Source organism: Columba livia, chromosome 7, assembly GCF_036013475.1.
Source record: "Columba livia isolate bColLiv1 breed racing homer chromosome 7, bColLiv1.pat.W.v2, whole genome shotgun sequence".
In the NCBI taxonomy this organism is placed as follows: Eukaryota; Metazoa; Chordata; class Aves; order Columbiformes; family Columbidae; genus Columba; species Columba livia.
Genome location: NC_088608.1, coordinates 20,320,075 through 20,338,482, shown reverse-complemented (window position 1 = coordinate 20,338,482; position 18,408 = coordinate 20,320,075). Strand labels below are relative to the sequence as shown.

Below are 18,408 nucleotides of genomic sequence, written 5' to 3'. Positions count from 1 at the left end.
TGGAGTCCATTTTCTTAATTTCCTAAGATCTCTGCTGTATCTTGAGATATAGGAAAAAAAAATCAGTGGCTTTTCAAATTTATATTCTCTCTTTTTATTGAATAAATCATCCTGACAGGAGAGGAAATAGCTATCTCCCTGCTGTGGATATGAAAGATAAACTCATCTTTGTACTGAACCTCTAGATCTCATGCATGTTATTGTAATAGACTTTGTTACAACTGAGACATGGAATAAAGCTTTCAGCAAAGATTTATTTTAAATGCACTCGTTTTTGAAGCCTAGAGTGAGTGTGAAAGTAATAAAATGTTTTATATTCAGCTTTAACACTGGGCAGTAATAATAGAAAGGAAATATTGCTGCATTCAACCAGGTATTTCGTATTTAATATTATTTATGCTAGGCAGGGACAATAAGAGATACAGAGGTAGCTCAGAGGTAGCTATGATTTTGCTAGAATTTTGTGGTTTGGGGTTGTTTGTAGAAGCTAATATGATTTTAAGATTTAAAAATAATATTGTGAACTGTCATTGTTCTGTAAAATATAAATTGTGAAGGTTCAACTCATTCCAGCTTCATTGTATCTCAGGGCCAGATTCTAAGCTCTGCATAAAGTGCACATCCTTCTACCAGGCCAGACCAGACCATATCAGCCTTGAAAAGTCCTTAACATCAATGGAGCTTCTATAAATAGCAACATAAGTAGTTTAAACCAATAGAAAATGTCTGCTCTTCCCCAAAAGTTCGCAGTAACTTCTTTCATTTATTGAGATGTTTTACCACTTTCCTGTCCTCTAGGAAAAGTGTGCCTCAGTTCAGTCTGCTTGACATCTAAAGGATGTGATGTTGGACGGTTATAAATGAACCTTTGGCTTAAGGGGAGACATTAGCAGACTGAGAAGGTCATTCCTATTGAACCATCTGCTGCATAAAACCAGAGCTGAATTAATGTAGATTTGAGTAGCCAGACTTGTGAAAGCAGTTTATGAAAACTAAAATATAAACGTTTTGTGTTATGGGGCTTTTACATCTGGAAGTACACAGAATACCAGGAAACGACAGTGCCTAGAGGGATTGGTAACCAGTAAGGGTTAGAGCTTCAATGCATCCATCATTTGTGTAAGTTAGATTTTATTAAAATCAACAGCCATTTTACCACCCATTTCCACTATGCTGATATTCCCTGAGCTGTAAAAGCAGTCAGATGAATACAGAGCACTTCTGAAAACTCACCAGAAATGGTACATTTCTGTGAGCTTGTTGGGGTACACAGTTGCTTCAAAATTTCAGTCATCCCTAGCAAACCAAAGCATGTTGTCAAGCTTGTTGTCAAATGAATATGCAGTGATGCACAAAGCATGTCTTTTAGATCCCGGATTGTTAGGAGATTATGTAGGCTTACATGGACTAATATGAAAGTAAGCTCTTTCACATCTGTCCAGAAACTAATGTTATTTTAAAGTGACACTTCAGTATTCCTGTATAATTTTTCCTAAGAACATGCTAGCAGAGCCTTTTGTACTGTTGCAGATATTTATAGCGCATTGTTTAGGTGACTGCAGCCATTGACTACTAGAAAATCTGAAAAGAGATGTGTAAAAGAAATAGGATTGTTCAGCTATAGTGGAAAGCCAGCACAGGTTAGAATATAAGAAGTGTTATATAAAAGAAATAGAAGTTTAAAATTTCACTTGCTATTGTTCCGGAAAATGTTGCACCATAGACGTAAATTGCAAAGATAGAGTATCAGAAGCCCAGCAAAAAAGCCAAAAAAGAGTCCTAAATGTTTAGGTCTTGTCAGAGGCAAGTTGATTTTTATGTCACAGACTATGTTAAAATATATTTTAAAATTCTTTGATCAATTCTCCTGTTGTTAGAAGCTCAGAGGCTTCTTCAGTCTCAGCTTTAGTTGCAGTCCTAGCTTTGACAAACAGATAGATTTGGTAAAGGGATGTAGGCAGCTACCAATAAAGAACGTCTCAGTCGACTGCTGTGCAGCGTGGCTCCCCAAATTGCCATCACTGAACTCAGAGCTTCACAGTGGCAGCTGAGGACCTGTCTCAAACTAGTCAAGTAGGAGACACTGCACAGGTTGTCCTCCCCCTCTACTCTGCCCTGGTGAAGCCGCATCTGGAGCACTATGTCCAGTTCTGGGCTCCCCAGTTTAAGAAGGACAAGGAACTACTGGAGGGAGTCCAGTGGTGGACTATGAAGATGATTAGGGGCCTAGAGCACCTTTCTTATGAGAGACTGAGAGAGCTGGGCCTGTTCAGCCTGGAGAAGAGAAGGCTGAGAGGGGATCTCATCAATGTTTATAAATGTCTCAAGGGTGGATGTCAAGAGGATGGGACCAGACTCCTTTCAGTGGTGCCAAACAATAGGAAGAGGGGCAACAGGCACAGACAGAAGCACAGGAGGTTCCATCTGAATATGAGGAAAAACATCTTTACTTTGAGGGTTCCAGAGCACAGAACAGGCTGCCCAGAGAGGTTATGGAGTCTCCTTTTCTGGAGACCTTGAAAACCCACCTGGACACATTCCTGTGCAGTCTACTCTGGGTGACCGTGCTTTAGCAGGTGGGTTGGACTAGGTGATCTCCAGAGGTCCTTTCCAACCCCAACCATTCTGTGATTCTATGAAAGCTACAGATCTCATATCTGTTCTGTGTTTGAGCTCTTCCAAGTTAAGGTACTCATCTGATGCCCGCTATTCTGTGTAACCTCATCTAGGTGTTCCTGCTCTGGCAGGGGGATTGGACTAGGTGATCTTTCGAGGTCCCTTCCAATCCCTTACATTTTGTGATGCTGTGATTCTGAATACAGAAGAAAGTAGTAGTCGCAGAAATAAAAATTAGAGCTTCTCATTCTTAGATGAGAGAGCTATTAAGCTGTGAAACTTCTCACCTTTTTCCTTATCCATGAATCTCTGGTGAGCGCAAGAGCTTTAACTGGCCAGATGGAGGTTATGGCACCATGACCATGGGATACTGGGTATAGGTCTGGATTTAGGGTCTCTCCAACACACTTCACTTTGCAGAAGCAAACTTCTGGATCACACTTAATCCCCAGGCTGGTGGGCTGGACCGAGCTGTGGGGCCAGGGCAGAGGAGGAGGCGGGGAGCACAGACCCAGCAGCACGTGTGCCTGGCAGCTGCCACCGCACTGCGCCAGCGTGCTTGTGTCCTCCTCTCTCAGGCGTGGTACCTGGCCTTTCTCCTCTCTGAGGAGCCTGTTCCTCACGCTGCTAGTTAAGGTGCGAAGCCAGAAGGCTGAATTGCTTGATGTGAGGAGTAGTGTAGGAAGAGACCGACTGGTGAGTCCAGTTAAAGCTCAGCTGTCTGCCAGCCACGCTGGGCTCTGGGCTTAGCATCTGAAATGCCATCATGGCCTGTCATTATTAGCTATTGAAGATTGTCTCTTAGTGGTTGAACCAGAACGCTGCTTGTTAGCACACACTCGTGCTGTGCTTTCTCAGGGCAGACACAGCTTTATTTACAAAGAGCCCAGATAGAGACTGCTCAAGCTGGTCACACTAAAGCTCTTTATTGAATAGTAAAAGGAACCCTTGGTAACTGGAGTTGCTAGTGTCTGTCACATATAAGGTTCACTTAAATGATTTAGATAAAGGGAAGTATATGCCACTTTAACAAATATTCTCCTCTGGTGAAACATTTCCTAGGAGTTAAAAGAGGAGTATATTTCAGGAGGTATTAATTGTACTATATGGTTTCTTGCTGATTTGGTCTTTGGTGTCTGCTGTTTAGCTGTTCTCTATCTACAAAACCTTGTATGATTGTATCAATGGTTCAATGATGCTTCTGTCATTAATAATTCTCAGATGCTCTTCTGGAATGTTGCACAGTAGGATAAACCTTGAATGTGTTACTGTACAGTTTGTCAATAGATAGGGAATTTCAGGCTTTTAATAAGAAGTATTTCTCTATTAAAATGAAGATTTAATCCACGCTGTGCCAGGAACACTGATTTTATGATGATGGATGCTGAATGAAAGGCTTTAGAATAAAGGAGAATGTAAGTTATGGGTTATTATCAGTTGTCTCTCGAGTTTTTTTCTTTTTCCTCATCATTTCTGGATGGGTCTCTTTCTTTGGCAGGCTCCCAGAACAGCAAGTAACCATACTAGGCTGTGGGACATATGCTATTAAAACTGATTGTCCGTGGCAGTGTTCAGACAATTTATATGTTCCCTAAAACTTATTTTAAAAGGTCTTTTTGTTCACTATCTTGAAAGCCAGCTTTAACAAGTAATACTGAGAGATTTTGATTTAGTGTTATGAGTGATGGTTTTAATCATGCTGGCACTTTCATAGGAAGATGAAAAAGACACTCTTGTGTTATGTTTCTTCAACCCTGCCTGGGATTTCAGGTACATAAGGCAGATTGTGCTTTTGCTGTTCAAAGGCTTCTCTGACATTCCCAGTAACATTTAGATATGGATTAATATTTTGTTGATTACTTTTAGGCTAAGCATTACTAAATACAAAGTCTGTGTATGTCACAAATCTCTTAATAAGAATGAATAATTCTCTGAACATCTGTTAAAAGATCTGTCATTCCATGGTTTCATTGCAAGCAAATAATCAGCAGTTACATACCTGACTGGGAGTATAAAATACTAAGAACTTATGAATGCTACAGCTTTGTTAGTAACAGGATTACTAAGATTTTGAGGATCCTGTCCATCAGTTGTCCTACAGAAAACAACAGAGGTAGCACGTCTGGGGAATTCTGAATCAGTGCTGAAATATTTGCATTAGGAAAACACTGAACTAAGTTTACAAATATTTTGTATTCATTAAGACTAAGTATATTGTGGGTATATATTAGTACTGGATATACAGAAAGATAATACCCTTAACCGGTCACCATACAATACTACCTCTCCATCCTTTTATTCAGAAATTAATGTTTGCAGCTACCACAATTTTAATTACTTTTATCTCATTGAAAATACTACAATCTGAAATATTTTTTCCCAGAATAAATATTTCATTAAGGAGTTGTGTTTTATTTATGTATGCAACACATATTTTTCTTAGAATGATTTGGCTTTGATTTAGAATTCTTCATACATTACATTCTGTTTTCCAGGTTCAAAATCGCATATTTTTTTTTTTTTTAAATTCAGTCCTCAGCTTGAAAAGAGTAAGTACTCAAACATTTGGAATAACTTCAATCGTGACCTTTTTATGAGTAGAAATATGCTAGGTTGAATTTTGTTTAGGACAACATTTTCAATTTTTTCAATTTCTCAAAAATACACAATAGTTTCCTACCCAGCTCTATATAAGTTCTGTTTTGCATTGAGCTGCTCCCAGCTGTATACAACTATTAGTGAAGGAAAATTCTAGAAAATTAAAGTCTGAATTTTGGCTGGCCCAATTTTGTGGTGACCAGTATGAAAACTTCAGAACAGCTGAATTGCAGAGTACCACTGTTACTGTCTTCAATTGAGTGAATGGTGCCCCAGGCATTTAAAATTAGATCTGCAGTTTTGCTTTTACTGTCATAAGTGGTCTTTTAAAACTTGGGTTTAGCCGTGCAATGAGTACTGTAGTTGCTGGCGGACGGGGAAGTCATGGAGAAGATCTTCTGGTTCAGTGATCCCAACTGATACCCTTTACCTCTTCTTTTTCTACATCTTGAAGTGAACTGAAAGGTGCATTTGCTTTAGTTCAAACCTTAGCACTGCTGATGTTTAAGCCGTAGTGTTGGTTACAGAAATATCTGCTTGTCACATTTTACTTTGTACATGGTTTGACTGACATGAGCTGTCTTTTCTTTCCGCCCTACTACATATACATGGATACGTCATATGACAGAATTTCCTAACTCTTTTTTAACAAAATAGTGCTTCTTTCAGGTGACTCTCATAGGTGTGGCTGTGAGGTTTTAGGTGCTCTAGGATGTGGAGTTCTCTGGGGAAAGTAAAAATCTCTTTCTATACCTTTTACCAGAGTCTTTGTCTTTGGCAAGATTAGATAATTATTAGCTTTTGAATGCTATGGTTACAGATAAATATCTTCATATGTACATGAACTATAAGGCAACTGTTAAACTTCGAACTAATATAATATCTTAACAGAACTTTCTCCTTATCAGAAGTTTTTCTAATGTACTCTTAGTCTTCTGCAAAATTTGACAGTTGTGTTACATTATGGTGATATCCAGAAAACCCCATGTTTAGCAGTTCCAGTACAGATATTTATGTAAACAACCAAGACCTCTCTTGTCTTGGCATGCATTATTCTTCATAGTACGCTCTTCATAGCAGTGAGGAAAATCCTCATAGATGGAAAAGCACAATTCTAATGAAGCCTTTTTGTTCTGTGCATGGTGTTAGAAGCATCCTCACATTTTATTCTGTGAAAATTAAAGTTTTTATGTACTAATTGCAAGGATCTGAGAAATGTTCAGCAATATACTGACAGTAGGAGAGAACAGAGGAGTTGTGGTGTGGTTTTTTTTATTTTTTTTTGTGCCCCCCTTCTCCCCCCTCCCCCATTTTAAATTCCAGGTAAATAAACAATGGGGTTTGTAATAATACCAAAAATAGCACTCTAGTATGTTAAGAGTGATGTCATAAAGACCATTTAAGTGCTTGGATTTAATTTAGTGAACAGTTTTAATTAAGTAAATACCAAGAAGAGAAACAATAAAGGTAAATCAACATCTTACAGTGGACTGTAAAATGCTACAAAATTCTAGAAAGAAAGTAGCCCAAACTGACACCACTGAAGTCAGTAGGAATTGTGTATGGCCTCATGCAGCCCAGAAAAAGGCGGCAGCTGGGGCACTTCCCACTGTGCCTACACTGGCTGTGTGTGCTGTCACAGAAACCAGAATTTAACAGAATAATCTGAGGATTCTCACTGCTCTCTTGGAAAAGCGACATGCATCCTGGATGCTCAGGTACTATGGGTTTGAATTCCACACATGAAGAAAGTGCAACGATACTTCCATATTTCTTCTTGTAACCTGGAGTGTCCTAATATGCATTTTTATTATGTTTAGAGTGTCTTTTGGCTGTGCAGTGTTAACCATTGTTCACAGGCTTTTACTCTGCCTTCCTTTCTCATTTATGCATCACAAATCAGATATCCTGCTCATTCCACTTGATGGTCTCAGTTTATAGTTGAGCTAGAGTTTCCTAGCCATAGCTAGTCATGGTTTTCAACTACAGCATATGTGTGAGGCCAAATTGTACTTTTCATGGAATTTTTAAGAAGGTAAGGACAGGCCATTACTTTTATTATGGTCTATCCTGTTACATGGAGTTAGTCTTGAACAGCTACCATGCAACCTCTCTGTGACTTTGCCATGTCTGCTAAGTCAACTAAAAGTCTTTCAAATACCTTCTGCATTCTTTGACAATCTTTATGACCTATAGCAGTAGAAAATGCTAGAAAATAGAAGCACATCAAGTAGCCTAAACATCCAGTCCCTTGCATGTGGGTACTTCTTATCATATTGTTTAATACTTTTGAAGGCTACGGTCCTCCTGAAATCGACACACAATCTTGAAGTTCTGTGTGGTTTGCATTTTAATAGATGTATATTTGCTGGTTCTTAGCACCTTGATTGATGAAATCCTGCATGCAGTGGGTGAAGTTTAATCCTTAGAACTATGTATCTGATTTGTAAGAGCTACTTGTGCACAAATACGTAGCTAGAGGTACAATAAACAGGCTATATGATGACAGTATAATACAGAGCTCCAGGTAGCCTCTTTAGACAAACAGTTTTCATATTAATACCCTGATACTATATAGGGAATGGAAAGAAAGACCTTTTTCTCCTAATAACATGTACAAAGATTTCAATGGATATTTCATTTTTTTTTAAATTGCACACGTGCATTAAAATTGAAACCAAACATTGACATAGCTCAGAAGTAAATCAGATTATTGTTATCACCAGAAGTATTGGCTAGTGTGTATTTAAGTAACTTGGAGATTACATTGCTCTGAATATCTATTTCTAGCTGGTTTATGTTCCTCTCGATTTACAAATAATTTTCTCTCATCTCTTTTTCTAGTCTGTTTGTAAAATATAAACTTATCTAAATATAAAAATTGTAACTTTTCCAATAAGCATGACCAAGCATATGTCAGAAGCTGCTTGCCCTGAGGTAGAATGTATAAATTATGGTTGGCCACAATGTTATCAAGCTATTTTTAATCAATACTTTTACTCAGAGTGACTTTTCCATTAGTGACTTGTGTAATACCAACACAATTTTTTGGGTAAAGGAGCCTGTGCAAACCTTAAGGTTCCAAATACCTTTGTGAACAATTAAAAATCTGTGAGAAACAGGAATATTTGCTCTATGGAGACATGAAGTAGCATTGCAAGCTCAAAATTCCTAGAAAATACCGAACAAAATAAAATATTATAACAAGGTAATTAGGCAGACTCTGGTGAATCATTGTTAAAGCCGAGCATTAAAATACCTTTTTAAAAATACTTCTTTTTTTTCCATTCTAGTTCTGTTTACCTGCTGTATAAAAGCGCATACTGGGAAAAGTTTACAGCAGGAGTGCCAGGGGGAAATGAATTACAGCAGAACATGGAGGGGAAAAAAAGAAAAATCTCCCTCCTAACAGAAATACGGCACCTTGTATATGTGCAGTGCACACGCTCTTGCAGTGACTGGCTGATACTGGGGAGGAAAGATGAGAGATGTGTAATGCTTCCCATCCCTACTCTCGCTCCTCACAAGGGGCTGTGTCTCAGCAGCACCTTCAGCGCTTCCCATCACTGTTGTGGGAAATGTTTCCCCTCCTTGCGTGTCATGCTCTGATGCAGTTTTAATTCTACATTTGTAGTCTGTTCCTTTAAAGCTAATTTGTCAGATTTTGTTTTCTTTTGTTCAGAAGTATTCAGAACCGGGGGGTGAGCTTAAACCATTTCCATATTTTGGTGAGAAGGGCTTGTATATCCAACATGTCTGCTTGGTAACTTCAGTGCTTTAAATAGTGATTGAAACCACATGATAACTCTCCTAGCAAACTGGGAATAGGAAAGGTTTGTGCTTTGAATGTTACTTAATTACTAGTTAAAGGTAGCTTGAAGCTGAGGGTATAATCGGTGAATGGTAGTACGCATTTTTGGCCACTGTATATTTCAACTTGCTGCCTGGGTGGGAGTTTGAAGCAGGATTCTGCTTGGGCGACTCAGTGAGTTTGTCATTGTTCTGCCCTTTTTGTTATTCCATCCAGAGATTCTATATATAGGTTGTGCATTCAGAACTACAGCAGATGCACAGAGCAGAAAAACAGAATTGCTAAACGCTTTTCTTTTACGAGACTCTTTTTGTTTCCCAGAGTGTTTGATGTTATTCTGGGGGAGGGGATATCTTTTGGTATTATTTCACAAAGATTGTTCTGTAATTGAGCAGGTTTTAATCCAAACTCAGTTTATTTTTGTGTTTCAGGATCACTGTCTTGCACTGTCCAAAATACTCAGGCTTCAGACTTCAGCTTTGAACTTGCATACTTGGACACATTCAGAACACTGTGATTAAGGTTCATTCCATACCATTCGCTAGCAATGGTCTCGTCCCTTTACAATGCATAGAAAATTATGCGATAAACCAGAAGATACTAGTTCTGTGATAGTTTAGACAATTTTTGTGCTTGCTTTATAAAATAAAATAAAAGTAACCATCTGCACAGAATTAAAAATATTAAATTGCATTCTTATCTATAAAACTGGAAAGCTCAAAGAGCATGGATTTATTATTGCATCTAAAGCATACCTATGTCTGTCCATGTTGAACTAGTTTAAATTTTCTGTCTTTTTTATTGAAAATTTTCTATAAGCAGGATTTTTATCATGTATGTTAGGAAATAGTTGGTTTTCATGTGAAGTCCCTGTGTTTGGATTTGAGAATATTTAATGGCGGTGGTAGAAATGCTCATGCTTTGCTGAGAATTAATATCTGAATTAGTCCTACACAATTTATTTCACCATAGTACTTTGTCCAAGATAAAGCTAAAGAAAAATTAGTCGTGTGTCCAACTTCAATTACTTTTCTTTGAAGACTTTTATCAGATATTTCTGATGGATATTCTAAGTGGAAAAAGTTAATAGTTCTACATACCTCAGCCTGAAAATATTCTGCAGGGTATGATGGAAACACAAGACACTTGGCAGGAGTGTCAGCTGGTTTATCTCTGAGCTGATGCATAGCTGATTTTAATTTTTGACCACGATCTTTATTTCTTGTCACTTTACTCTGGCCAAAACCACTTTTGTATGGCAATTGTTTTGCAGCTTGTATGAAATGAGCTTGTGGTTTTGATTTGTTTCCTAGTAAGATGGTCTAGCATAGTAAATGGGAAAATTGACTTTACATGATGCTTTTTACGGTCCTTTTGTCAAGATTAAAGAGATAAGAAAGAAAAATCCTCAGGCAACAAAATGTGGAGATTTTTTAGATTGCCGGTGAGAGATGAAGTGGCTAAGTTTGATCTCATGATGTAGTGTCTGTTCTATCAGCAAATAAAAACCTCTAATCCATAGATACTTGTTTGGACGCTTTCCCCAAAAACTGTTTTCATATATGAAAACCCAAAAAGTTCGAACGTATTTTGTAGCTTGGCAACCAGCAGATGTGCAGGCACTGTCAGAGAAATGCTGATCCTACATTTCCTTAACCTGTATGTCCTCTTTAATGTAGAGGACACAGCTCTGCTGCGTAGTATAGTATCTTTTATAGAGATAACAGTGTGCCTGTTTTTACAATGTGGAAAGAAGAAATGGAAGATTCAGGAGGACAGGAACATTTCTATATTAGTGGCCAAACCAATAAAATCTGCCTTAGAATTACTGCTTTCCAGCAGTGGTAATTCCAACAAAGACATAAAAGTACTGTTGAGCAGCTTATACATGAATAGAAAGGAATAATCGCTAGTTGACGTGTTACTAGGATTTTTATTTTATTTCGTCTGCTTCCTTAAGTCTGGTCTAAATGTGGAACTTTATGAAAGCCACATGTAAGTGGTGTATACAGTAATCCTATTATTCATTAATAGGATTAATGAGGGTACCTCCTGTATAAAGCTCTGAAAATGTACCCTATAGGTCCCAAGCTTCCTGTGTTTTTGTGAATTGATTGTCAAGATAATCCACATCTATGCAAGAACATTCTACAATATGAATTACACGTCTCTTTATGAGCCTGAATTTTGCTCTGCTTTTATTATTAATAGACATTGTTTCTATAGTTAGGGGCATTCTAGCAAAACAGTGAAAGTGAATAATACGTTATGCTGATGCTTTTAATGGTTATCAGTTATGTTTAGGCAAGACATCTTGGATGAAAGAACTGAAGTTATCTTTAAAAAAAATCATGAATTCACTCATCTGTAATTTCAAAAGCAAATAGACAAATTACTGTATTATAAAGTTCAAAGTAAATAACTAGTAACTGAATTAGAAGTACTACTGCATTATTAATGCTGAAAACAACTTTCTTAGCTCATAATGTCCTGGCTGCTGTTTTTACCAAAGCTGAGCAGACACTGATCTGACAGACACATCATCTGTCTCAGTTTAAAGATCCAAAGTCATCTTGTAGGCAGGTGCATCTTCAGAAATATCATTGGTGTTCCTATAGAACTAAAGTTTTACAAAGGCAGGTTTTTCTGTCTCTTTGGACACAAAAATTTGCTAGAATTCCTGATGAACAAAACTCAAGAGCTATCAGTTAAGAAGAAAAACGAGACTCCCTAATACTATCATATACTTTTCTTGCTGGTATCTATTTGAAGCCCACTTCATCATCTTCAGAAGCAAGTCGCTTATGTCTGCCATTCTGTGACTGAAAGCAGTTTTCAGTTTTCATGCTGGAATGTACCTTAATTGGTGAGTTTGAATGTGTTTGGTTGGTTTTTGTCATGGGTTGGCTTTTTTTGGTGTGTTTTTAAAAAAATTTAATTTTATTTTTAAAATTTCTTCTCCCCCAGAATAACTTCTCAGTCTTAACCATATCCTTATGCTGTGATCGGTGAATGAAAAAAAGAGGACAGTAAATGAAGCTCTTAGGTGATATGCTGTCTAGTAAGAAATTATAGTGGCAATATTCTATATAGTGAGACAAAACGCATACTGCTTTTGTAGCCAAGAGCACCTTTTTTTCTTTGATAGAAGAGATTATGGTTTTGAATCTGATATCCTACTGATCAGTCATTACAACCTTAATGTGGCACAACTGAACCCATTCTTGAATCTCTTTCAGAAAAAGAAATTCTGAAGAGGAAGAACTAAAGATGATTTAAGCCTCATCATGAAATCACTTTGGTTCATCCCTATTTTGAAAAAAACCACTTGACTGATTTTTGTTACTGTAAAAGCAGTTAGATGGGCAAAATTTCTGCTGAGTACCCATTGGAGAAAGAATCCTTAAATTCATTTGTATCCATTTTTTATTATGCTGGAGGAAAAGGTTTTGTTTCAAATATTTGTGTCATAAAATTTTCGGTTTTGTAAACAGACTTTTTTCCTACTTTTTTCCTAGTAAATTCAAATTCATTTATATGATGATAGTAGTGTGTTCAAGGTTGAAATGGAAATTTAGACTGCCTAAATGTTGTTCTTCCCAGTATTTCCTTCAGGCTTTGCCACCCTTGGGTACTAGAAGCTAGCTTGTTTTATATTGCTTAAAGCTGGAGTTGCTCCAAACTTTTTTTGATCAGGAGCACAATGCTATAAGCTCTTTGTGAAAACCCATCAGATTCCTTGGGCTCTGGGTACAGAAACATATACAATGCTTAGTCCTGGCCCTTTGTTCAGACTGGTGTTAGAAAGAGGGTTAGCAGGTGTATACCACAAAAGACTTTTAAAATGTTTTGATTTGTGTCTTCTAGCTGTGACAAATAGATTTGTATGCTTTAGCTTTCTATTTCTGAAACAAAGATCAGTGTAATCAATGCTCTTTGATAGAGTTATCCAGACAGAGAAGGTAGGAAACCAGGTGTTTTTGAAGATACGAGATGGAATTCAGGGCGCTGTGTTTTAGTCCATAGTCTCTGGAATCTGTGCTTAAATATGATTAAGGGTAAGATTCCAAAACAATCTGTTCTGTTCCAGGGTGACATGTATAATGCTGCGCTAGCCCTACCCTGCAGCACCCTGGCTCACTTGTCTGGGTACAAGTCAGAAATCCTTCATAGAGAAGTCTCTGATGAAGAAACTATTTTTCAAGTGGAGATTTAAAGCCTACAAGCTCACCAACTTTTGTCTTGTTCAGAGGAGTATATTAATTAGGTACAAGAGTAGTCCCATTAAAATCAGTGACAAAACTCATTCTGTTCACTGTGACATTCAGCACACTATAGAGAGGAAAGGTTAAAATTTGTTACTGGCTGCTACTTTTTGAAGTACTTGGAAAAATGAGTAATGCTTCTGTGACTACAAATTCTAGGTTAAGGTAATAATTATTCAGTAGCTGAAAAACTTTTAGAATTTACTACTAATTGGAAAGTTAGATAATAACAAGGTGACTAAAGGTTAAGCAACAAGATTTGGAAAGATTTATGGACTTGTAAAAAAAAAAAGCTTAGAGCATCATGTTATGGGAATGGGGAGGATATGACACTATCTCTGTGTGTGTTTATTAGTGGCAGAAAAAACATGGTGGCAAGAGAAACATCACTGGTATGTTGAATCCCCAGCATTAAAAATGTTCAATTTCCCTCTCTTTTAAAGCACTATGTGAAGACATTGTCAACATTTTCCTTTTTTTTCTTTAAATTAATGAAGATAGTTATCCTCCTGCCTTGAGGGTTCTCTCCCTTTTTTTTTGCCAGGTTCCTCTGGTCGTCATTCCCACAACCGGCTTTGTGTAATCCCTGCTCTATTCTTGCCTCCAAGATCTCATTCAGTTGGGTTGTACAGGGAACTTTGCAGTCAGTCGTGCAAGCTAAGGTTGTTCCAGGGTGTTTCCTTCTTGCCACCTTCCCCCTCCAAAGTCTCTATGTTTTTGAAGCCAGCCTTCTAGAAGGGCAGGAGACACCACAGGCAATCATAATGTTGTGTTAATGAAGTTATTTGTCAGTGAATTAAAATTCAGAAGTGAAGTTTTTTTGTTAATTAAATATGAAAAATTACCTAAAGGTGCAACAGGCCCTGTTATTTTGATATTAAGTGCCATCGATTTGACACTGCACTTTCAGATTTCAGTCATATGCAGATTTTCTACATTAAGAATAAAATCTAAACAACAAGAATGAATTAAAAGCACGTTCTGATCAGTTAACCATGGAAAGCTAAAATCCTGCAGTTTATCACTTGTCTACAAACCAAAAGTCATTGACTAAATTTTCAGGTTACGGTCTCATAGTCTCAAGTAGCTGGAAATGGAATAATTGCTGCTGTAACTATTTAAATACATTCCCTGTGATCTAATTGCTTTTGCTTTAAATGATTATGCCTATTGCCTCATTTAGCATGGCCAATGCATCCACTTAGACTTACACGATTCATTTTGTCCTTACTTTAGGATTGATTAGAATGTTGTTGAACTCTGAAACAGGAAGTTAGGACTAAGAATGTGTAATTTATTTGAAACTCAAGTCAGTGCTATATAGGTTAATGTCCAGCTGGTTTGAAGAAGGTCTCTGAAGGCACAGACTAGGACTGGTCTAGGCTGCAAGCTCTGCCTCCTGCTGCCATTGAGCGTTCCTTATATTTGTCCAAATATTTAGCACTTCAGGGCAGCAGCACATAGCAAATAGAGAACGTGTGCATTGGGTTGTGCGTTCCGCCATAGACTCTGCTTTTTTGCACACTAATGCATATCCAGTTGCTTTGGTTTATTTTCTTTACAGAAAGTGTGCATGCCCTGACTGAAGGGATGCAGAGTAGTCCCTCTAAAGGTGAAGGGTGGAGGAAAGGACTAATGCTTATGGCTGCTACTGCCTGGCCAACACTGTATATAAATTAAAGCATTTTGACTTTCGTGTGGACAGGTGGCAGGTTAAGGCAAATGTACAGCTATTTCCTCCCACAATGACTTTGTAAAGCAGTATAGCAGATTGTCAGTTTGTACACTGTTCTAATGGGACAAATTTTCTGACTATTGGGTTGTTGTGTGGCGCTAAAACTATGTGAATTGTAGCTCAGTGCCGTATCCTGGTGAATCAATGTTTGCAAGTATCTGCAATCACACAGATCAGATTCCTGAGTGACTCTGCCTGTGAAGGATAATAATTTCTGGCATCTTAATCTCCCTTCACTTACTGCAGATGTCTAAAAATAAAGGCCATGGTTGCATTTAATTTGGGGAAATCCAGCATGCATCTTGTAACCTGTCTGAGCTTCTGCGGCTTCACGCAGCCACCTCCTCCCCCAGCTCCCAAGGAAGATAACTTCCCCCATTTGGTTCAGTCCCTCTAATGGTGCTTTCCAGCTCTGAGTGGCTGAAGTGCCTTCTATTTTGTCCTTAGCTAGCCAAATTTTGCCGATATATAAACAGGTTGCTGTTTGCTCTGAGGAAAAGCTTGATGTGCACTTTTGAAGTGAGTCTGCGAAACACTGCTGTCCAAAGATGGCAGCTGAGGTACCCCTTGAAAAGGAGAGACCTCAACTCCACCTGGACAGGACAGACTCACCATATTAACTGGAAATTTCAACCTCATTGCTGACCATTGTGTCAGCTTTTGCGTTTGGAATTTAGCGTTGGATCATACTTTTTCTGGAGTTATATATAACCAAAGCAGAAGAAGAAAGTTATTAAAAAAGCCCCACCAAAACAACAAAAATACACGCGCCAAAACAAACCAACCAACCAACCAAAAACCAAAACCCCAAACAAAACCAACCAACCTTAATATCACATTCCCAGGAAGGAATGGATTATGTTACTAGGCTCTCCCCAAGCCTCTGGTTTTTGCTTATGAGTAAGAAAGCAATATGAACAGCATCTGACTTGCTGATCCCTGTCTTCACTTAAAAGTCAGAGCTCAGGCATTCATTTAGAGGACTGAATACTTTTTTCACCAGAGCCTGTACAGTTCTTCTGACATTCACAGTTAATATTGATACTCTGTAGGCCAGAAAACATTACATACAGAAAGAATACATCAAGTCTGATTCTGCTTTGAATGGAGTTTGTGGAAGTTTCACCATTGCATGTAAAAGGAGAAAGACTAGAGTGCAAAAGATTTATAATCCAAATGTGTTTAATGCTTGTGTATCTGTATGACATGGATTTACTCTATTTTGAGTCTCTCTTATTTTCTAGGGCATTGTCTTGTTTTTAGTCTCTCCATAATTAGTGACTATTTATAGGGCAGATCAAAAGAAGTAGCTCACAGATGTCAAAAGATGCATGTTTTCTCACATATAAGTGGTTTTTTGCTTTAACTTGATGCAAACACTTTATTATTAAGGCTTTTTAAAAGACCACAGCAGGTATATAGACTTAATTTTTTTTTCTGTATGATGAACAGCAGCAATTTGGGTTTTGCTTTCCTTTTTAAGTACTTCAAATTCTGCCATAGAAAGGAGGAATGGGCTATATGTATTTAAATGTACACATAAAGATTAAAAGAATTGCTATCCTAATTTTTTTTAGTCACCTACATCACTATAATGGATCTCTAACATGAAAGTTCTATTTTACAAAGTGCTATTACCAGCACTTTTTTCCATTTTTCATCCTGGAAAAAGATTTAATTTCCAACTTAAGTTCTCACTACATATTTTTAAATTCCCTTATATCATGAACACTCCGTGTATGTCTCAAGAGGTTAGGTAATTTACTGCCTTTGCCTCAATAAAATTCTTACAGGCACTTATGCTCCTGAAATTTTGGTAAAATAATATGTGGGATTAAAAAAAAAGTGAGGAGTTGAGTTGCTCTCTCCCTCGTCACAAAGTTGCGTGTTCAAAGGCACCTTCCTGTGAACTGTGTTCTCTAAGCTGGTGTTCTTGTATATTCTATCTGTCAAAAGCCCTTTGTAGCTGCAAATAAAATGTAACTATTCCCTTACATTATAAAGCTAATAATGAAGTGGTAAATGCATAAAACACAGTATTTGAGGCATGTAGGTATTCTAGATACCGTGTTAGTATAGGAAAGAAAGACAACATGAATATGGAGAAACTTCTATTTAAAATGTGAGTCCTCTCAGAGAGCAACAGCAACACACCCCCCCTTCTTGACCTTTGAATGACCTCACTTACCACGCTGCCTTAAAATGAGATAATAATAGAAGTATCCTTTGTTTATGGTATTCCATACAAATGTTTTTAGTAGTGGCTTTTGTATTTGTGCTATGCAGGATTTCTCAAAAAAATAATTTTAGCCCTTGTATCTTTCATTGTGGATTGTAAAGGGGGGAGAGCTTTCTTAGGTTTTCTTTTCCTGTTAAACACATTTAGTCTAAAGAGACAAATCAAAATCTTTAATCGTGTACAGGCCAAAGAACTGTCAAAGAAAAAAAAGTCCATCAACACAGTTTAATAAAAGCTATACTATCCAATGAAATAATATAATACTGTGCATTTATACTGTCGTAATAGCTGTTAAAATCTATACCAGTTTCTAATATCATACAGTTATGTAGGTACTTACCATTTTAAAAGCAGCATGAAGTGGAATCGATGGAAAGTCCCCAAGGTGTAATCAATAATTGATTAAAATGATGAGCCTTTGTGGTATTATGTTGAAGTGCACAATCTGAAATTAGAGGAAATTTACTGACACTTGTATATTTTGTTGAAAGAAGGATTGCTCAGACATATTAACAACAAAATTGATGTCTGTTGCCTTCTACAGAGTACAAGGAGAGTGATTTATTTTGGAAACGTCTTACAGCTGGGTAACTAGGTAACTTACTGTGCTACACAGGCGAGTTTGGATTCCATTTCAGGAAGCAGGATTCCAATTCAATGAGTGAAGGAAACAGATGGAGTAAGAGGAGGACAGATGGGTACCAAAAAATTCCAGCCACTGTTTACAGTACCTGTGCATGAACTACCATAGATCAATTTATTTTCATTTACTGAAACGGAAAAATCATAGATTGTGAAGCCAAAGCATTACAGGGCCCCAAACCACTGTATGTTAATATGAGTTCTAGATTGGATACATCTGAGAGTAAAATTTTCTGCTGGCAAGAACCTCACCCCCAGCCCGGTCATTTCATTCTGTTTGGGAGATTTAAACATCTCTCTTACTCGGTGTGGTTGGTTATTCTGCCATGCTGGACAGCTGTGAAGCTTTCCTGGGAGGCCAGAGCTGGGTGACTGGGGTGTCGCAGGGAGTGCTGGGGGCTGCTGTGCCACTAAGGTCCCAGGCTCATCTGCTGGGAACGGGGGAACGGGCTGAGCCTGCAGAGCCCAGAGGGGAGGCTGAGAGTGCAAGAGGCCACTGTCT

At 37.8% G+C, this 18,408-nt stretch overlaps 1 protein-coding gene and 1 long non-coding RNA gene across 5 annotated transcripts in view; one reads left to right on the top strand and one right to left on the bottom strand.

The window, feature by feature from the left end:
- The window catches only part of B3GALT1 (beta-1,3-galactosyltransferase 1), a 196,648-nt gene that overhangs the window by 40,026 nt on the left and 138,214 nt on the right, over positions 1–18,408 (bottom strand). For 3 of the 4 annotated variants that reach the window (XM_065069707.1, XM_065069708.1, XM_065069709.1), the window contains one exon: positions 17,605–17,709. The exons of the other annotated variant lie outside the window; for it this stretch is intronic. The gene's annotated coding sequence lies outside the window, so the exon portion shown is untranslated. The remainder of the gene's footprint in view (positions 1–17,604; positions 17,710–18,408) is intronic. 4 annotated transcript variants of the gene reach the window in all.
- LOC110360781 (uncharacterized) overlaps positions 1–18,408 on the top strand; it is a 152,387-nt gene that overhangs the window by 4,975 nt on the left and 129,004 nt on the right. The gene's annotated exons all lie outside the window — the stretch shown is intronic.